The following is a 17,738-nucleotide window of genomic DNA, read 5'->3' as shown; positions in this document are numbered from 1 at the left end:
AAGTCATAACATAATGAGACTCAAATGCTGGCTTCAGGCCACTTCATATTCAAGGTCTTTAAGAACAATAACAAAAATGCTCTCTCTGTTCTTTGCCTATATAAAATGGCCATTTAAATAAACATTAAGTAAGCCAGGGAACAAGTATGTTGTGGTAGCATTTTGTTTCTAGAAGACAAAGGTTCAGTTCTTATTTTTATAATATACGGTGTGTTTTAGAGAAGGATTATGTATATTAAAAACAAAAATCTCTCATGCTTGCCTCAAGTTGTTTGCTTAAGCATCATTCGTAATAGCTGGCTGCTCCTATTCCACACAGGTTCTTTGGAGGGGTAATCCCACAAAGACCAAGGATTTAGGGTGTACAACTTGGCCCTTAAATACTGAGCCATTACATAAAAAGAAAAGGAGTACTTGTGGCACCTTAGAGACTAACACATTTATTTATGCTCCAATAAATTTGTTAGTCTCTAAGGTGCCACAAGTACTCTTTTTCTTTTTGCGAATACAGACTAACACAGCTGCTACTCTGAAACCTGAGCCATTACATGTAGTCTAAGCTATTTTCTGAGAGAGTTTGTGGGAGGAGGGGTCCGTCTTCTGCAGCATGGGATTTTCTTTATTTTAGTATATTTTTTAGTCTTACTTTTGGGAAGTTCAAAGTGGAAAGGAAAAAAAACCAGTCAACAATTTAAAGTTCCAAGTTTGCTAGCCAGCTCCCCTTTACCGAGGTACAGCTGTGTGAGCAAAGCAGCCAGGGTAGAAATATAGGAATCCCGCAGTTGCACTCAGCAGTCCAACAGAAGAGCAAAAGCTGAAGTCCTGATTCAGCAAAGAGCTTAAAGTACTTGCTTAACTAAGTGCATGCTCCAATCCCATTATCTTCAATGGGACTTAAGCACATGCTTGCAGCCTTAGAGCTTTGATGAACAGAGTTGGACTTAACCACCTGTCCAAGAGGTTTGCTAAACTGGGCTTCAACAGGACACATCTCCATTATCCCTCACACTGGCTCCACCTATTACCCTTTGGGAAAAGACTGGTCACTCTAGGCTAAATTTGGGCTGGATAGAGGAGGCAAAATTTTCTGTTGCCAGTGGAATTACATCAGCAGAGATGGGCCACAGTGTGAGACTCCACATCCCATTCTGAATGCCCTGAGATTCCCAATTTCTGCCCTCATGCAATTCTTAACTGATATCTCAGAGGTGCTAAGGACCTGGAGCTCCCAGGAGACCCATGGTTACTCAGTACCTCTGAAAATGAGGCCCAAAGTAGACTGAAATCTCTACCCCACTTTAAGGCCCCATTTCAGTGTAAAGGGGCCTTAGTGTAAATAAGAATATGGCCCTCAATTCCTGGGTTGGTTGGAACCTGAAATTCATGGGCTAGGAAGACTTAACAACAAAGAATGGCTTGCATGACATCAAAGAATTAGATAAGTTCATGGAGGATAGGTCCATCTATGGCTATTAGCCAAGATGGTCAGGGGCACAACCCCATGCTCTGAGCGTACCTAAACCTCTTATTGCCAGACAAATGACAGATGATGGATCACTCAATGATTGCCCTGATCTGTTCATTCCTCCTGAAGCATCTGTCACTGGCCATTATCAGAAGATAGGACACTGGGCTAGATGGACCATTGGTCTGATCTAGTATGGCCGTTCTTATGTTTACCTGAAAACAAAACCACAGAGCTCCTCCCATTTTTATAGTCAAAACCGTCCCTGTGTGCAACCCGAGATAGCCAGTGTGTGTCTGAGATATAATGCTTCTCAGGGGTGCTCCAGAAGATGTCATCTAGCCCCATGTGAACTGCCCAAAAATCACAGAGCGAGTCAATGGCAGCGATACGTATAGAACTCAGCTGTCCCGAGTCACAGATCCTCTGTTCTCAGTGCCATATCCTCACCCTGTATCCCATTTGCACTTCAATGAAAGCAGCCTGGGTGATGAAGAAGAAGAAGAAACATCTACTCGGTTACTTGCTCATCATCATTATCTTACTGGGTTGTTGGTTTTTGTTGTTAGCTATTCCCCAAGATCAGGATGAATCAGAAAACTAAAGGATAGGAAAACTTAGTCCATTCCTCTGCCACTGCAGGATGTAGATGTATTAGCTCTTCAGAGCAGGGATTGCATCTGTTGTCTTTTTACACAGTACCTAACATAGCACAATAGGGTCTTGGTTCACAACTGGGGATCTTAGTACCAACAATTATTATTATATTGTTCTAGTGCCTATCAAAATGCAATTAATAATGTGAATAATACTCCACTGCTATATGGTCCTATTGCTACAATTGTAAGGTACAATCAAGCTACCATGAAACTTTAAGACCTGGACCTAGCCCAAATTTAGGTTTTTTGCTGTTAATATTTCATCCTGTTGTAGTCATGACTTTGGCTTTACAACTCTTATAGGAGAAGGGAAAAAAAAACAAGAGCAGCAACATTCCCTAAACTGTGTAATCTGATCAGATGAACATCTCTGGATGCTGTATAATGTGAACATTTGAAAATATTCAGGGATGAATCAGGATAGAAAGTGATTAAGTTACTGCGTGCCTGTGCAAGTGATATGAATTCTCGGTGTCTGTTTTCATTTCAAGGGCTGTGCTTTTTCATTTTTTTTCTGAATAGCACACCATCCTTTTCTTTAGAGCAACTTAAAAGCCAGGATTGCACAAACCATTGCATGCTATGTGGCAAACACAGATGAAACAAAGACTGGTTGATTGTTTTGTTTTTCCTTTTTAAATTAAAATTGATTTTATTTTTATCCTACAATTACACACAATGTTGGGCTTTATTGTCCTTTTTTGCTTCCCCACTTTCCTCTCTGGGACAAAAAATTCACTTGTAAGGAAAAAATAATGGGGGGATAAAAGATTGGGCTGGCAGTGATCTCTTGCATGGATGTCCTCATGAGAATGCTGCAGAAGGTGGCTTTTAATTAACAATCTCCATACATTCCAGCTGTTTGACTATTGTAGCAAGGCTTGTAGCAGCAACAGGAGGGGATGTTTTTTCCTCTCCATTTTCCATGCTTAAATCCATTCTTGCTTTAACTCTGCCCCCATGCAATTATACACCTGAGAATGTTTGATATTCACATTGAATCAATACTATGATTTATGCATAAAAGCTCAGAAACCCTGCAACACAATTGTGCAAGTAATTTTCCACAAACCAGACTTTAAGCACTTGCCAAAAGGCTAAATTACCCTCTTGTTAAGTGTTGTATTTTGTTCTTGCTTCTTTCTTCTCTTGCGTTCATGCCTTAATATTGATAAGTGTTCTCCAACACAGGAGACCATTTGCATTTTTTTCCTCTAAACACAGCCCAGTCAGGCACATCAAAGGCTCCTTTTGTTCTTTCCCTGCTGCACGGTTTTCTTAAATTCAGAACTCAATTTGGAAGATAGCTGCATGTGTCGCGCTGAAGGAAATGCCTTTCAGTTATGCACTGCATGTAACGGTGTTTGCCAATGACAGACCTACCTCTAAGACTCAGAGCAGTTCAGTTAAACACTCACAATGGCCTGGAAAAGCCTTTTTCTGCAATATTTCAAACAAGAACCTTTGTGCTTTCTCCCAAGCTGAACCTCACACGTGGAAGGAGCTCCCTATAAATGCCTGCAAAGCCACTTCATTGAGTCTTTCAATTCCCTCCGGAAATTTCTCCTTTATCATGATGCCGACAGAAAACTTAACAGTTAGGCAACTCATGAGGCTAGTACCATGGCTTATCATACCGTCAAAGTTGTCTCATTGTTTCTTTGTACTCACCCATCCATCTGTCTCCATCTATTGTCTTGTCTTATTTGATTGTAAGCTCCTTGGGGCAGGAAGTGTTTTTTTCTTTTTTGTACAGCATCTAGCACAATGGTCCATGTACTAATCCATGACTGGGCTCCTAGGTGCAACTGCAATACAAATAGTAACTCCTCCCCTGCTTCCCTCTTGGTCTAGGGCAGGAGGAGAAGGTAGGATATCAGAGGAAGGTGCAGCTTGAATGGTTCCATTTACTTCCTCCCTCTTGTACTGATCAGCTACTCTGACCTGCAAGTATGAAGGTGGGAAGAGCAATTGGTAGCATAGAACCAAGAGTCCCCTCCTTGTCTGCTTGTTCACAGGGGGAGTATCTATGGAGCAAAAGCTACATTTTGCACCAGGATCTATGCAGGTCGTTCTTGAACTACTGCCAATCACAGATATTCAAAAACCATCCAGCCCCCAAAAATCATAGGATTTTTTAAAAATGCTAATCACCTTTTCCTTTGCCTTCTAGTTTCTGAGCCTTTAGTTCACACTTGAGTCACATTTTCAAGTGTTTTCTTTGCAACAGCAGAAGCTAGAAACTCGCTGTTTTTAAAGTCAAAGCTGAAAGTCTCACCTAATCAGGTGACTCTAGGAGCCGGGGCTTTAAGTAAAACACCAAATATCATGAGACTTGTGACAAAATCTCAAGAGGTGGCAACACTGTTTAACTTGGCCAAAGTGGGGGTGAGTTGTCGAATAAGACGGGGCACAATGCAGCCCTAAGGACTTGATCCAAAGTCCATTGATGTCAATGGGTATGGAATTCCATCCATTCATGCCAGTGGCTTTGGGTCATGCCCTCAGTGTGTGCCTGGCAATAAGAAAAGAATGGAGGAGAAGCAAAATGGTACATTTTACAGGTCATTTTTCCTGGCAGTCATTTGTAACTCCTCTTTATTTATTCCATCCTCTTCCCCTTCATCATCCCAAACTTAAAGGAATTTTCTGTATATAAATTCAGCTGTGAGGTGGTGGGATAGAAGGTATGAACAGATTGTTTTTCTTCTCATCCCACCCATAGGGAGCAGTAAGGCATCACCGTTCATTCTTGTCCCTGACTTGTTCCTCCATTAAGCCCAGCCCAGTCATGTCTCTGCGTACGATGTCCCCTATCTAGCTGGCGGTCAGCGTCTAGGTTGGACTGACCTTGGTTGTGTTTACATTATTTCCTTTAGCATCCTTTCATCTGTTTAGCATCTACATTGTCCCCACCATCATAATCTTTATGACGGGAGCTAATCCTGTACCCGGACTTCATCCCCTACTCTCCTCCTGACTTCTTCCATCTTCCAAAACACTGATCTCTACTGCCTCCAGCATTCTTATGTCGGTTTCATTTAATGCAGCTGCTTCCAGAACATAGAGTAATACTTTTAGAACACAGGTGTGATAAATTTTCACTTTGATAGCAAACTATGTTTTTTTATCAGTCCATAATTTCATCAACTTCTGTGCAGCACTTTAGCTAAAGCACATCTCCTTTTAACCTCATCCTTGATAGGCCCATCATCATTGATCACACTTCCTTGATACACATAAGATTTCACTTGTTCTACAACATCACTGCTGTTGTATTTCAACACATTATCGATTGTTCCTTTACAAAGATTCAACCACTTCATCTTCTTGGCATTTATTGCAAGTCCAAAGTGGTTATACAAACTTTTCATGGTAGCGAAGAGTATCATCATTCAAATGTCTGCCAGTTGTACAAATGTCATCTGCATAAGCGAACAGATTGTTGGATTTGTTCAAGTCATTGTGTGAAGAAACAACCACCAAACATAGTTTGGATTCGTCCCTTCAAAATGAATTTCTATAGATCCCAGACACAGGACTTGTAGATCAGGAACTGCTGTTCAGGAGCTGCTGGAGGGAATCCCAGTGGAAAAAGGTCAGGTTTTATGTACGAAGATTTAAAGCAACAATCCGGTTTCTGCTCCAAGTATGTTTGTTGCTCAAAAAAACTTAATAAATATTAATTTAATATTAACAGTATTCTAATATCCTTTTATGAATTAGGTTCTTTACAATGTAAAGAAAAACGAGGGGAAAAGGGAATTATATATACATTTTGCTATTTTTACAAGAATTACCCACTGTATAGCAACCTTTTTAATCAATTTCACATTTTTCTTGTAGTTCTGAAGATAAAATGAAACTCAGATTTGAATATTCAGCTGCATCCACTCTACTTCCTCATGATTGCAAATTCAAGGCAGCAATGATAAGCAGGCATGATAGGGCAGAAAGGGATAGGAGGCTGAAACAATATGTGATGCAGCTGAAGCCAAATTTCCAAGTTCACTGTAATGACACTGTGTATTTATTTAGCACCTTTGATTAAAGGCTCCCTGAGTGATTCTCAAACATTAATTAATTAACTCCATCCTATCAAGGTAGTTAAGTATTATTGTCTCCATTTGACAAATGGTTACACTGATGCACAGAGCACTAAAATGACTTCTCCAAGAGCACATAGCAAGTCAGTAGCAGAGATGAGCTGAGAATAGAAATCTGGAGTCCTGATTCCCATTTCCTTGGTCTAACTGCTAGAAACACTCCCTTCCCTCCCTGCAGGAATTTTCTTAATGGACATGAACACCAGGAGCTGTTGGAAATATGAAGTTAAGAACAAAATCTTTAAGATGTAGGAGAAGTTCATCTTAAAACCTCCACCTGGATAATGCTGTCAAATGGAGCTTCATAGCCACTGATGTGCCAATTATATTCTTTACCTGCTATTGCAAGCTCACAGCCCATCATATAATCTTCAAAGATCATGTCTGCACCCTCATTTAGTGAAAGAAAGGAAGGGTGCAGATAGCTCAGAATGAAAAGGCTATTTATAATGTGGTGCCCTGTGGAGTAGGGACTGAGAGTGTATTTGGCATGGCTTGGGTGACTGCAAATGAAAGTGGATGATTTTCAGGCATCACAATGATGAGCCCAACATTAGGTCCCAATTCATCAGATCACCACAATTCATCAAAACCCAGTGCAAAATTTGAAGCACTGAGGTCCGAGTACCCGTCTTCATACTGAATATTGTGCATTACTGAAGATATTGCATAGCACCTAGCAGGACAGTCTGAACCAACCAAGACATCAGGAGCCGCATTGCAAGCAGATCGAGGCACATGATCATTGCCCTCTATTCGACATTGGTGAGGCCTCATCTGGAGTAGTGTGTCCAGTTTTGGGCCCCACACTACAAGGAGGATGTAGAAAAATTGGAAAGAGTCCAGTGGAGGACAACAAAAATAATTAGGGGACTGGAACACATGATTTATGAGGAGAGGCTGAAGGAACTGGGATTGTTTGGTCTGCAAAAGAGAAGAATGAGGGGGGATTTGATAGCTGCTTTCAACTACCTGAAAGGGGGTTCCAAAGAGGATGGCTCTAGACTGTTCTCAGTGGTAGCAGATGACGGAACGAGGAGTAACGGTCTCAAGTTGCAGTGGGGGAGATTTAGGTTGGATAGTAGGAAAAACTTTTTCACTAGGAGGTTGGTGAAGCACTGGAATGGGTTACCTAGGGAGGTGGTGGAATCTCCTTCCTCAAAGGTTTTCAAGGTCAGTCTTGTCAAAGCCTTGGCTGAAATGATTTAGTTGGTGTTGATCCTGCTTTGAGCAGGGAGTTAGACTAGATGACCTCCCAAGTCTCTTCCAACCCTAATCTTCTATGATTCTATGAAAAGCAGCACTACAAATATTTATTAATATATCCATTTGCATGAGCAGCAATAGGTTTTTGTAAACATACAGGCCCATGCCCCGCACAGAGGCAGTTGTGTGTGCAGTACCCCATGCAGAACAGCCCAGGCGTGAAAACAAATGCATGTTTTTATGTGATCTTGCAAATGTGCAAAAGCCACATTTGCATATCTGTCCTTGGATGTGCTTTTTCCATTTAAAAAAAAACGGAAGACAAAAAAGAGGCTTGCATTTTGATTTTTTTTGCAGACCACATCTTGCCTTCATGTGGCTTGTGGAACTTCCGCTGATAAGAATGGGAATTGCCTGTAGACTCCTGGGGCAAACTGACCTGAGCATTATTGTTGAAAACAAATCTTTTTCCCTTTCATTGTAAAGGGGTCACACTTAAGTACTCCCATTAATGTCAGAGACAACTCACATGCTTAAAGTTTAGCATATGCTTAAGTTGTTTTACTGGATAGGGCCTTAAGAAGGTAGTGCTTCCCATCACTGACTTCACCAAGTTGCTAAAGGTAGTCTTCAGTTCTGTTCAGTGGCAGAATTTGGGGTAAAGAAGGAATTATTCCCCCCCCCCCCCCGATTAGACTGTCAGAGATTCTAGTGTAGGGGGGATCACCTTTCTCTGCACTGGGAGCATGGGTCACTTCCTGGTTTGTATTAAGAGTAAATTTACAACTTGAAGTCTTTAAATCAAGATTTGAAGTCTTCAGTAGCTCAGCCAGAAGATACAAACTACTACAGGAGTGGGTGGATGAAGTTCTGTGGTCTGGGTTGTGCAGGAGATCAGACTAGATGATCATGATGGCCCCTTCTGACCTTAAAGTCTATGAGAAAAATCATTACCAATTATATTGATGTAGGGTTCAAATGTCCCATTCAGGATCAGGGCCCCATTGTGTTGGGTACTATACAACCATATGGCAAGAGATGGTCCCTGTTCCAAGGAGCGTGCAATCTAAGTCAAGGGAACTACAAAGGGTGGAGAGAGGGAAACAGGCAAATACATACAGTTTTTATGTACTAATGTACATTTGCTTTTTTATTGTTTTTATAAAATAAAGCAAGAGCCAATTATACCAAAATACTCAACCAAGCCTGGAAACACAGCAGAAGCTTTTAAAAGAACCACACTAAAACACATAACATAGTAATAGGATTGGTCACCACTAGATCAGAACCACTTCATTATCTTGCTATCAGCTAGGTCAAGTACATGACACTTCAGAACAAACCAAGTCCCCTCTTCCCACTCTAATATACTTGGTCGCTGTGTAGTGATCTGCATGGGGAGAACAAATCCTTCCTATTTCATACAGTTTACAGGATACCTTGAAGCATGAAACTTGTTTAATCTTATTTAAGGGACAAATCCAGCCCCCATCTGTGGCTGCAGAAGACTGTCAAGGGAAAAGCCAAATTAAATTATGCATGCAACAATTTCAATGAGGATGGAAGGGATATCCAGGGGTTAGAGCAGGGGACTGGGAGTCAGGAGTAGCTCTGTATTGGAGTGCAATCTAATAGGCATAGCAGGAAACAGGGAATCCTGGGTTTCAGTCATGCCTCTCACATTGATTCACTGTTCTTAAGGCAAGTCACTTAAACTCTAGATTCCTCAGTTTCCCAGTGTATTAGACAGAAACAGAATCTACCTCTCAGAGAACTGTTTCAGAGTAGCAGCCGTGTTAGTCTGTATTCGCAAAAAGAAAAGGAGTACTTGTGGCACCTTAGAGACTAACAAATTTATTAGAGCATAAGCTTTCGTGAGCTACAGCTCACTTCATCGGATGCATTTGGTGGAAAAAACAGAGGAGAGATTTATATACACACACAGAGAACATGAAACAATGGGTTTATCATACACACTGTAAGGAGAGTGATCACTTAAGATAAGCCATCACCAGCAGCGGGGGGGGGGGGGGGAAAGGAGGAAAACCTTTCATGGTGACAAGCAAGGTAGGCTAATTCCAGCAGTTAACAAGAATATCAGAGGAACAGTGGGGGGTGGGGTGGGAGGGAGAAATACCATGGGGAAATAGTTTTACTTTGTGTAATGACTCATCCATTCCCAGTCTCTATTCAAGCCTAAGTTAATTGTATCCAGTTTGCAAATTAATTCCAATTCAGCAGTCTCTCGTTGGAGTCTGTTTTTGAAGCTTTTTTGTTGAAGGATAGCCACTCTTAGGTCTGTGATCGAGTGACAAGAGAGATTGAAGTGTTCTCCAACTGGTTTTTGAATGTTATAATTCTTGACGTCTGATTTGTGTCCATTCATTCTTTTACGTAGAGACTGTCCAGTTTGGCCAATGTACATGGCAGAGGGGCATTGCTGGCACATGATGGCATATATCACATTGGTAGATGCGCAGGTGAAGGAGCCTCTGATAGTGTGGCTGATGTGATTAGGCCCTATGATGGTATCCCCTGAATAGATATGTGGACAGAGTTGGCAACGGGCTTTGTTGCAAGGATAGGTTCCTGGGTTAGTGGTTCTGTTGTGTGGTGTGTGGTTGCTGGTGAGTATTTGCTTCAGATTGGGGGGCTGTCTGTAAGCAAGGACTGGCCTGTCTCCCAAGATCTGAGAGAGCGATGGCTCGTCCTTCAGGATAGGTTGTAGATCCTTGATGATGCGTTGGAGAGGTTTTAGTTGGGGGCTGAAGGTGATGGCTAGTGGCGTTCTGTTGTTTTCTTTGTTGGGCCTGTCCTGTAGTAGGTGACTTCTGGGTACTCTTCTGGCTCTGTCAATCTGTTTCTTCACTTCAGCAGGTGGGTATTGTAGTTGTAGGAATGCATGATAGAGAACTGTGAGGTTCAAAGCATGTATAGCCCTATAGAGCTTTGGATGAAATATGTTGTAAAGTATTCTTATTGTGAATCCCAAGAGCTCTACTGTCAGACACCCAGACACAACCTCAGAGATTTCTAACACAACCATTTGTCTTACCATGCGCCACTTACATGAAGGAGTGAACTATGCAAGGAGGATCCAGTCACCTTCTATTACCAATCTTAAGACAGGATATTAATTTTTAAAGAAAAATAGAGTCAGGCTTTTCCCTCTCTCGCTCTTTTTTTCTTTTTAAAAAAACAACTCCCATTTGTTTTTTGTTTTTTTCCAAAAATAACTTGGGGCTATTTAATAAAAGCAAAGTCTCTGGTAATGTTTCAGGAATTGCTGCCAACTCAGAGGCCTTCTCTTTATGTAGTTTTGGGTTTCACTCACTATCTTCTTGAGGGTAGAAATAGCTTTTTGTTTTTTAGTCACCTTTGGGTGATGACCCCCAAACCACCACCCAGTGAATATTCATTCACATTTTAAAAAAAATATTGGCTTGCTTCTATTCGTATCCATTTTGCATTCTCTTTCTGTATAGTTCCCAGTGAACAAGTTTACTGGAAGGAACTTTTTTTTTTTTTTTTGGAAACAACTAATTTTAAGTCAACATTGAAATATATTTGCAGATTTCAAATTAATCACTGCATCTGATTTTAAGGATTCTTCTCTTCCACTCAGGGTGTAGATATAGAACATATGATCCTGTGAAAATATCTGACATTTTGGAATTTCTACTGTATTCAACAATTTGCTTGTAAATGGTCTATGGACTGAGACTTATTAGCAGACTTCTTTGCCTGTACATGTTACACTCTGTACAAGTTGGAAGAATGCTGTAAAGCATCGTAAGTCAAATCTGCTTAGCCCTCAGAGCCTTAAAGGAAGGATCAAATCTTTAATTATTAAAAGGCAGCTAAATTGCTGGTGCTTCTCTTGGAAGGATAGAAGGTGAAATTCACCTGGTGCAGAGGAACAGCTCAAGGCTTATGGATGATTTAAGAGTCCTATTTTGGGGCCTTAAGTAGTTCACAGCCCTCATGTTAGCCCTCAGCACAGGGGCAAATTTCACCAAGGATAAATATGTCCATTGTGGAAGTATCTAAAATTCTTGTCCCCCTTCTAGAGATCACACTGTTACGAGTACTGAGAGCGCATTTACTGTTCTAAGACCTAAGAGTGGCTATACTTCAACAAAAAAGCTTCAAAAACAGACTCCAACGAGAGACTGCTGAATTGGAATTAATTTGCAAACTGGATACAATTAACTTAGGCTTGAATAGAGACTGGGAATGGATGAGTCATTACACAAAGTAAAACTATTTCCCCATGGTATTTCTCCCTCCCACCCCACCCCCCACTGTTCCTCTGATATTCTTGTTAACTGCTGGAATTAGCCTACCTGCTTGTCACCATGAAAGGTTTTCCTCCTTCCCCCCCCTGCTGTTGGTGATGGCTTATCTTAAGTGATCACTCTCCTTACAGTGTGTATGATAAACCCATTGTTTCATGTTCTCTGTGTGTGTGTATATAAATCTCTCCTCTGTTTTTTCCACCAAATGCATCCGATGAAGTGAGCTGTAGCTCACGAAAGCTTATGCTCTAATAAATTTGTTAGTCTCTAAGGTGCCACAAGTACTCCTTTTCTTTTTGCGAATACAGACTAACACGGCTGCTACTCTGAAACCAGTTTACTGTTCTATAACATGATTCAGATTCTATGCTTTTAAAAATATTTCCAGCCACACTGTGTATTTGAAACTATACCCCAATATATTCATGATACATTGTGAAACTGAATATGTAATACAGAGCAAATATTGGCCTATATGAATGTAATTTAAATCTATTTTCCATTTAATTTAATGATTGTGTCATTACATGTATGCCATATCATGCAAGTATCATACAAGTCTGTCTTCCATATCATGGTAATTTTCAAAATGGATTCTATTTTAAATCTGGTGTCCATGTTAGATTTGTTTTCTTAATTCGTGCAAGGCAGTTTACACATCTTATTTAATATACACACGATTTTTTCATAGGAGCACTGAACCCTAGCTAAGGCCCATTATGCGAGGGGAAGTACCATAAGAAGAGACAGCCTGAGTCATGCTAGTGAAGAGCTGAACGCTGGTAGCAATGCCAGTAACAGCCTCCTCCCAGTTCAAAAACTCCTTAAGTTCTGTCAGTGAACAGTTTGAATCCCATTGCTTATATGTCACCCAGGGGAATGTCTGCTGAAGGATGCGATTAATGGTCTGGAGCATGATTCCCTGCAACAAGCTTTCATTTCAGAGCTGAGATCTCTGCATTCACTGTATAGACTCCTGTGACACACTGTTAACACCTGCTATGAAAGTGGTACATAAACTAGCCTGTTTAAATGTTGGTTTTCTCAGCAAGGGAGCAGTTTCAAAGCAGTCTGGAAAAAACAACCAGAAATCAGATACCTGTAACCCAGCAACCAAGTGGAAAATCTTATTAACATTGCATTGCAGTCCAAAATATGCTGATCACCTGAAGGGAAATGATAAAAGGTTTCTCTGGGGTCCAGCCAACCTGAGGAAGAGATTGACTAAAGCTACAGAATCCGAGATGAACAAAGCTTCTAACTTAATCAGATGCTTATGCAAAATGCATCCGATGAAGTGAGCTGTAGCTCACGAAAGCTTATGCTCTAATAAATTTGTTAGTCTCTAAGGTGCCACGGGTACTCCTTTTCTTTTCACTGTGAGGATGGCATAGCTGGCACAGGGACCAGTTCAACTCCCATTAAAGAAAATGCAAAGATGCCCATGGAGGTTGGATCAGTCCCATGTCAAATGAAAAAAAAACTATAGCAAGTTAAGTATAGATACAGTAATGAGGTTAATAATACAACAAAGTGATGAGCTAACCTCAAAATAATGGCAGTTTGGGTCTGGTTTAGAAAAGTACCCCAGGAAGTTTGGATGTTTGTCTGCCCTAGCAATACTTCCTAGGCTAGTGACTGGTGAGGAAGAAAGGAACCTTCTTCTATGCCTTGTATGACCCACATAAAGTGCACTCAGAATGGTAAACCCTGTGCTTGACCAGTTTGGCCAACATACATGGCAGAGGGGCATTGCTGGCACATGGCATATATGTGCAGATGTGCAGGTGAACGAGCCTCCGATAGTGTGGCTGATGTGATTAGGCCCTATGATGGTGTCCCCTGAATAGATATGTGGACACAGTTGGCAACGGGCTTTGTTGCAAGGATAGGTTCCTGGGTTAGTGGTTCTGTTGTGTCCACCATCAACCCCAGCTTGGACCAGTCCACACAAGAGATCCACTTCCTGGACACTATGGTGCTAATAAGCGATGGTCACAAACACCACCCTATACCGGAAACCTACTGACCGCTATGCCTACCTACATGCCTCCAGCTTTCATCCAGACCACACCACATGATCCATTGTCTACAGCAAAGCTCTTGGATACAACCGCATTTGCTCCAACCCCTCAGACAGAGACAAACACCTACAAGATCTCTATCAAGCGTTCTTACAACTACAATACTCACCTGGTGAAATGAAGAAACAGATTGACAGAGTCAGCAGAGTACCAAGAAGTTACCTACTACAGGACAGGCCCTGTATTACAGGAAATAATAGAACGCCACTAGCCATCACCTTCAGCCCCCAACTAAAACCTCTCCAATGCATCATCAGGGATCTACAACCTATCCTGAAGGATGACCCATCACTCTCACAGATCTTGGGAGACAAGCCAGTCCTTGCTTACAGACAGTCCCCCCAACCTGAAGCAAATACTCACCAGCAACCACACACCACACGTTTATTCCCCCCCCACCCACACCAGCTGTTCCTCCGACGTTCTTGTCAACTGCTGGAAATGACCCACCTTGATCATCACTACAAAAGGTTTCCCCCTCCCCACTCGCCTGCTGGCAATAGCTCACTTTACTTGATCACTTATTACAGGTGTATGGTAACATCCATTGTTTCACGTTCTCTGTGTATATAAATCTCCCCACTGTATTTTCCACTGAATGCATCGGATGAAGTGAGCTGTAGCTCATAAAAGCTTATGCTCAAATAAATTGTTAGTCTCTAAGGTGCCACAAGTTCTCCTTTTCTTTTTGTCTCATAATGATGTCTTTCATGAATCGACATAGGACTGGAAGGGAGTTCCCATGTCTTCAAGTCCAGTCCCCTATCACAGGCAATCCTGTCATATCATCCCATTCATAAATTTATCAAGCTCTGTCTTAAAACTAGTTAGAATGTTTGCCACCACAACTCCTATTGGAATGCTGTTCCAGAGCTTCACTCATCTCATGGCTGAAGCTAGGTTTGATTAGGATAATGACATGAGATAGGGATGATTAAAATAGCTCACAAAACAGCATAAAGGAGTCAATTTATTAAGAGAGAGATTATTTAGCAGCTCTAGTCAAGGATCAGAGCTCCATTATACCACAAACTAATAAGAAAATAGTCCCCATCCAGAGAGCTCATAATCTAGGTTTATGATAAGGCAGATGAAACAACAACAGGGGGAGGCTAGAAAGTGGGAGGACACGGTACCAGCAAACAAATACAGAATTGCACGGTAGGCATTAATCTCATCTCACAATCTGCTTAATCCTAGCGTTTCCCCTTCTCTATTTTTGTATTTTACTCGTGATTATCTCTGGGCCACACTACCCTCTTAATTTAAAAATACAGTAACTGCCATCAGAGCTGCATTGCTGTGCCATCTCATTGAAACCCTCTGCAGAGCACTTTTTTTTTTTTGCGCACATTTGATGTGTGTGTGACATTCCAAAGACAACTTTCATCTCAGAAATTCATCCTGTTGCCATAGAAATTGTAGCAGGGGAGTCTTTGGGTTGTTAGCTTGTGCCCTCAGGGATTACAAATACTCAGAGACCCTGCTGCTTGCCATGCTCCTTGCCATTTGCCTCAGGAGAGGCACTAGCCAGGCTGGAGTCTCACACACAGAGCAAGAGGCAACTTTGTTGGTCTAAGAGACGGGTTATTTACACACACACACACACACACACACACACACACACACACACACACACACACACACACACACACGTGCGGAAATTAAGAGTACTTGTTGGCACAGAGAGCCATGAGCCAGCTCTGAAAGAGCATGTCTAAGAAGCTAAATGAGTGTTTAGAATAATAATCACCTTCATTACTATAGCAGCCTTTGCCTGAGGATCACAGGGAGCTTTATAAAATACTAATTAATGAAACCTCAGAAAGCTCTGAGAGACAGGTAAGTATCATCACTCATTTTACAGGTGGGCTATGCTGAAACCCTAGGAAGGGCGCACAGCTAATCTTCATCAGAGCCAGACAGAGAACCCAGGAGTCTTAATGCCTGATTCTGCCTGCTTTTTCCACCATGCCTCCCAGAACCAGGTATAGAACCCAGAAGTCCTGATTCCCAATGCCCAGCTTCACATGCTAGAAACATTGCTGGTTTCTATAACACGTTACTGAAAAATGCAAAATAAATGCATAGGGCCAGAGCTTAGGAGTTGTGCCACTTTCCAGCAGTTCGGGATCTGGCCCACAGAGTCAAATCCTCCTGTAAATGGGGGGCCAGGGGGGTTGCACCAGCATACCCGAGCGTAACAAGGGAATTTGTCTATAAGCTGAACTCTCCTCTCCTTTGATTGGCCTGACATATTTCCCTTCAGAACATCTTAGATGAGTTCACGCAGAAGCTCTCCTGAAAGGTAAGGGCACTACATAGTACTTTGCATTATCTCATCACTGCTTCCCCTGGTCCCACACAGATCCCCTGGAGTAATCATCCCTACAGCACTTTTACTGCAATGCTTTGACACTCCCAAATCCTGCAGAGTCTTCTCTGGACTTTAATTAATGAGATAACAAAAGGGAAACACCCAAAGAGCGAACCCCCTGAGTTGAAGACTTTATCTGCTCTTTGCAGCTGCATCTTTTCTTTTTTTTTTTGAGCTGCATTCCAAGTCCCGTCAATACCATTTCCCATTAAATTAAATAGCTTATTGACTGGTGAGAGACGTGGCCATGAGGCTGATAGGATCCAAGTGCAGTACTTTCTCAGTGCAAACAATCACAGGTCACTGCACAGTAAATCAGTTGGTAATGGAGTTTGAACTCCAAGGATCAGTTCTGTGTACCCTTTTTATTTGTTTTTAATTTGTATCAATGGTAATTCTGTCAGTTTCAATTTATGTGATGGTAGCAGGTTGTGGAGCAGTGGAAACATCATTCGTCTTCTTGTTAACCACCGAGTACATGGTATCTTGGCAGCCAGGTATTCCAGACACGCTCAAGTGTCAAAAGATTTCCCGGAAGCAGCAAACTCAAATCCCAGTTTATTTCCCCATTATTTTTTCTTTAGTGACAACACTGGGACTAATGCCAGTGTGTAAATGCTCACCCGCATTAGAACAAGGGATTGCACAGCCTAGCCCATTGGTTTCTCACTGCCATGTTGAATTGCAAACTCACCATGAGTTTAATGCCCACAGTTCCTGTTCAGCGCTTGCTCTGTCTTAGGCCTTGTCCATGCAGGTTCTTGCACTATTGTAGCTGCATTGGTGAAAAGTCCTAGCAGAGACCAGTTGAATAGATGTCAAAAGTGACTTGCATGGGTGCCGCTTACTCCAGTTCAGTGCATCTAATATATGGTCTTGGAGTGGTAAGAAAAACCCCAAAATGTGGAAAGACATCACTTACCAGCTCCCTTTCCATCACATGCCTCTTTACTAAAAACTTTCTAGATGCTTTAGGCTTTACAGTCATCCCTTTGCACTAGTAATGCCAGGTCCCATGTCATTTGTGCACATGAAATCTCCCCCCCCCCCCCCGTTACTCCCTGCTTGTTGAGTCTGAAGCTCTTTTAATAAAAACAACCTTCCCCGGATTAGCAGTGGCAAAGGTTTGCCCCTTCATTGCTCATGCATCTGGCTCCTGGAAGCCTTTAGTTGCTTAATGGATTCATTGAAGAGATAATATGAGGTGATTGTATGTCAGGATGTTAAAACAGTGATAAGACATTGCACTAGAACAGCATTATCTCTACTAACTGCTTTATAATGGTCAGGGAATGTCAATGGAAGTACATATGATAGTCCCATAAACACCAAATGAATTCATAGTGACTAGGTTAAGTCATTTAAAGTGTCTTGGCAACAAGAGGTAGCACTTAATCTTCGCGTGGTGCATATTTGCCCAGCATGGCAAAGGGAGATGTGCAGATAAGGACTATCTGTAGAGCGTCAGACACAGAGTGCTTCACTACAATATTTTGGGAATCTACACAGAAGTTTTAGGAAAACTGCCACTTGTGTAACTTTG

The sequence above is a fragment of the Dermochelys coriacea genome, chromosome 21 (assembly GCF_009764565.3).
Source record: "Dermochelys coriacea isolate rDerCor1 chromosome 21, rDerCor1.pri.v4, whole genome shotgun sequence".
Taxonomy (NCBI): Eukaryota; Metazoa; Chordata; order Testudines; family Dermochelyidae; genus Dermochelys; species Dermochelys coriacea.
The sequence above is the reverse complement of the archived record's forward strand: the minus strand, read 5'-3'. Positions refer to the sequence as shown.